The following is a 4,938-nucleotide window of genomic DNA, read 5'->3' on the forward strand; positions in this document are numbered from 1 at the left end:
AGTTTTGTCCTTTTATTATTTTTGTAACCTCTAGCCTTATGTGTTTATTTACTCTTAGATTTATACTCCCTGTACTCTCTGTCCATTCCTGTCACAGTATGTTTAACATTTCCCACATTAATATCTTTCCCTCTTGCCTTATCTCTATTCTTTGATTTACTACTACTTCTCAAATTTGATCCCTTACCCCCACTATTTAGTTTAAAAACCTCTCTACTTCCCTAGTTAAGCAGCTCATTAGAACACCGGTCCCAGCACGGTTCAGGTGTAGACCGTCCCAACAGTACAGCCTCCACTTTCCCCAGCACTGGTGTCAGTGCCCCACGAACCAGAACCCACTCCTCCCTCACCAGTCTTTCAGCCACACATTCATCTCTCTCATTTTATGGACCCTATGCCAAATTGTTCGTGGCTCAGGTAATAATCCTGAGATTATTACCTTTTGAAGTCCTGTTTTTTAATTTAGTGCCTAGCTCCTCATACTCTCTATGCAGAACCTCTTTCCTAGTTTTACCTATGTCTTTGGTACCTACATGGACCACAACAACTGGATCCACCCCTTCCCACTGCAAGTTCCTCTCCAGCCCTGAGTAGTTGTCTCGAACCCTGTTGCTAGGCAGGGAACACAACCATCTGGGCTCTCGCTCTTTGCTGCGGAGAACAGTGTCAATCCCCCTGACTATACTGTCTCCTACCACCACTACATTTCTTTATACTCCCCCCACATGAATGACTTCCTGTACCACGGGGCCATGGTCAGTTTGCTCATCCACCCTGCAGCCCCCACTCTCAACCGAACAAGCTGGGAGAACCTCACATCTGTTGGACAGTTGCAAAGGTTGAGGCTCCTGCACTCCTGCCCTCTGGGTCCCCTTACCTGCCTCACTCGCAGTAACACAGTCCTGTCCCCGAAAACTGACCAGATTAGAAGGCCCTATCCTAAATGGTGTGACTGCCTCCTGGTACAAACCATCCAAGTAACTTTCCCCCTCCCTGATGTGTCACAGCGTCTGCAGCTCAGCCTCCAGCTCAGTGACTCTGAGCTGAACCTCCTTGAGCTGCAAACACTTACTGCAGATGTGAAACAAAAACAGAAAATGCTGGAAAAACTCAGGAGGTCTAACAGCACCTGTGGTTAACGTCTTGCGTTTGTATGACTCTTCTTCAGAGCTAAAGAAAAGTAAAAATGTGATGAAATTTATACTGTTTAAGGAGGGTGGAGCAGATGAAGCTGGATAGAAGGCCAGTGATAGGTGGGGGCAAAGGAGAGATTGACAAAGGGGGTGTTAATGGTAGTGGTGAGGGCAAAAGGAGGTGCTGATGGTGGCATTAATGTAAGAAAGCAGAATGTGATAATAGCAGGACAAGGGTAAGGACACTGGAAAGAACAACATGAACAAGTAACAGATGGTTCTTGTGGGGGTGGGATGGGGAGATGGGGGGAGGGGATGGTGATGTGGAAAAAAGATTGAAAAACCCCATCCCCAACGTCATCGCATACTCGTGCGATATTTCGGTTGGTGAACGCGCGTGAGAGTCGGCAGTGCACCTGCTGACAATTAAAAGGTCTATTAAGGCCTTTAATCAGTTCATTAAAAGCTATTTATCGCTGCCCATCCAACCTTATGAATTGGCCATGTGGCCTTTGCATTTTAAGGAAACCTCATCCACAGGCGGGTGAGGTTTCCAACATAGTAAAAATTCTGTCAAAACGTTTTTTTTTAATGGGTGGAATTTTCCGGTCAGGGTGCGGGGATGAGCCTGACACACTGACACGTGCGATGATGTCGGGCACGCGTCCCCAAGTCATCGCGCGCCATTGCGATATTTCGTTCGGCAGACACGCGCCGGAGTCGGCTGCGGACCCGCCGAAATGTAAATGGCCTATTAAAGCCATTAAGAAATCAGTTGAGCCACTCGAGAACACTGACCGTTCATTAAGGTTGGCAGACGGGCGAGGAACCCAATTGGCCTTCGCATTTTTCAGGAATCCTCATCCACGGGCAGGATGAGGTTTCCTAAAGCTTTTATTAAATAAATAAGATAATTTCCATAAATATAAAAACATGTCCCCACTCATGTGACACAGGGGACATGTTTAAATACATTTTAAAATCAATTCTTTAATTATTTTAATATCCATTCCATCTCCCTGAGGCAGCTCTTTTGCATGAAAGAGCACAGGTCCTGACCCTCCTCCCCCAGCCCACACAGATAGCGCTGAGCGCAAGCGGCCGCGCATTACGCTGGGGGGGACCTTAACTGGCCCGCCTGTGTAAAATGATGGTGCGGAGCCGACTGTAGCTGGCGATCAGCTCTGTGCCCACTCCCGCCATAGGAAAAGTCCTGACCTATGTTTTTGTTCATGTGGGTGGGGACATGATTTTCATATTTTCAAAATCTTTATTCTTGGTTTTAAAATTCTTCAGCTCCCTGCGTTTCAGGGATTTTCAGCGCGCACTCCCCTGCACTCGTCCTCCTCCCTCCCCCTCACCCGGACAGCGCTGAGCTTCTCAAAGCCCCTTTCACACTGGCTGCCCGTTAATTGGCCGGCCCAGCATGAAATCCTGGTTAGGGGCCGATCGTGGGCGGTGGGATCATTTCCTAGCTGCTCCTGGGGCCCTCCCGAAAATCCTGCCCCATGTTTAACACTGTGCCAAACTTTACCTTTCCCAAATTTGCTGATCCGTCCCTCGAGTGAGAAAGATTGTGAAATGAGACGTCCTATGCAAAAATGTTGGACAAGCTGCAGGAGACCAATGGGTCTGAATTTTGTGCTTGCCGGGTGCGTGCTCGTGATCGGCAGGCCCAGGAGCGGACGGGAAATGGCCCTTGTCGCGATCGGCCCCTGACCCCAATTTCACGCTGGCTGGCGAATTAATGGCCAGTGTGAAACACGCCCTGTGAAAAGCTCAGCACTGCCGGTGGGGGTGGGAAGAGACCAGGCGCCGATGTCACCGCGGGTGCTGGTGAGCGCTTCCACTGAGCTCCCCGAAGACAGGCAGCTGCCTCTGGGAGCTGCTGACCTCCAAATAATAAAAGAAAGCACAAAAATGCTGCAAAATGTGTCCATGCAGCACAATCAAGCACCTGAAAGCATACCCCATAAAAATGCTGTCCCCAGATATTTTTATTTTATATCCTAACGGAGATTTCATCCCACCCTTGGATGAGGAAATGATTAAAACGTGAATTCCGCCCATTTTGCCCGTGTGATGAACTAAAAATTGCACGGGCAGCGTAAAATCACGGGCAATAGGCTTTTTAATGAGCTTAATTGGCCCTTTAATTGTCGGTGGGCACTGCTCCGACTCCCACGCGTACCCGTTGATCTCAGCATTGCCCGTGTGCGCAATGCCCTCAGGATACATTCCCGACGTCTTTTTGTGCAATTTTACGTGTGTTCAGGTCGGGCAGGCGCCGGAGTCGGAACGCAAGATTCAGGCCTGAAGATGATGGGGTGGTTATGAGAAAAGTGTTTAAAATCAGGAAAGGATGGGAGAGTGCCATTAGAAGTAGACTGTTTCCAGTAGTTTAGGTGTCAAAATGAGGAGACACAAGATATAAGATTAAGCGTAAGACATTAAAACCGAGGAAGCTCTGTGGAAATCACATCCAGCGTTTGTGGCTTAGGCAGAAACTTCAAGTTTAGTTTCTCTTGGTGGATGGAGTGGAATGGATATGGGGATAGGATAGGGAAAAATGATTGGAGCACTTTATTCACATGGAGGTTAAATGTTGGCATGGACAGGAAAGCCCCTATTGACGGTTTATGTCTTACACACTAAATGTAGCTTTTTCTCCTCACTCGAAAGCAATGACTCTGGTAGGGATTGGGAACTCTGCAATATCTTGCCACGATATCAGTTATTCATCTGTGGACTTAACAGTAAATGTTAGGTGGCTGTTCGATGATGAAAGGCATCACCGTTGAGATTGATTCGGTATATCCCTATTTTCTCGTTAAAGGTTGGGAATGGAAATCTTGGATTTTTTTTTCCCTTCCTAACCTAGGGGCACTTCTCATCTGTACAGTTCTGTAAGATTTCGGGGTTCGGAGCTACAGGTACCCAAATAGGCAGTTGACTGGCCATAAATAATTTGAAGAGAAACAACAGTTTAATTGATATATTAACTATAAAAAGTATACAACCGGTAACAGCATAAGTGTTAGGAAACTCTTCCCTCGATCTTCCTCCTCCTCCTCTTCTGGTCCATCTTCCATGTGAAGAACACAGCAGTCCAGCGATTACTGCCACCTCACCAGCACCTCAGCCCCCCGCCACCAGCATGATACCAATGTATATACCCTTTTTCTGGGGACTGGTAGCTTACCCAGTGCCAATCATCTATCTAACTATTCTGACCAATGGATATTGGGCAAAACGTCAGGGTGCTTACCTTGTGCGTTAGCCTGCTCGAGGTCAGCTTTTTAGTTTCTGTCTTGCTGAGGGCCATATCCTGGCCTTTTCGTAGATAAGGGGGTTCAGAATGCTCCATCGTAGCAGCTTAGGAATGTCAACATGGCAGCCTGAACAAAGACTCTTTAGAGGTAATAGTGTTTATAAATCCTTTTTCCTGAGAGAGTACCAATGCTACTTAGCTAATCCCATAAAATGCAGAAAATACCCGCTTATTAAAAACCACAATTTCTTACAGTTCAGTGCTCCATCAGGTAATGTCTTTACCGACAGGGTCATTCAGGAAGCTAAGGAGTGGCATAAATGAGGAGTTGATATTGGCAGGGAAAAGATGAGGGATTATGTTTAATACTCTGTTATATTAATTTTTCTAAGGTAAATACTTTTCTTAATACTCTTGCTATTTAGGTGTTAGCAGTGGAATTGCAATGTTAATCACCAGGAAGGAGCATACAGAATGGTGTAACTTCATGTTTGCTGATATTGCTGCCTATTTATAATTATTATTTATTCACAG

The sequence above is a fragment of the Cetorhinus maximus genome, chromosome 25, assembly GCF_964194155.1.
Source record: "Cetorhinus maximus chromosome 25, sCetMax3.hap1.1, whole genome shotgun sequence".
NCBI lineage: Eukaryota > Metazoa > Chordata > Chondrichthyes > Lamniformes > Cetorhinidae > Cetorhinus > Cetorhinus maximus.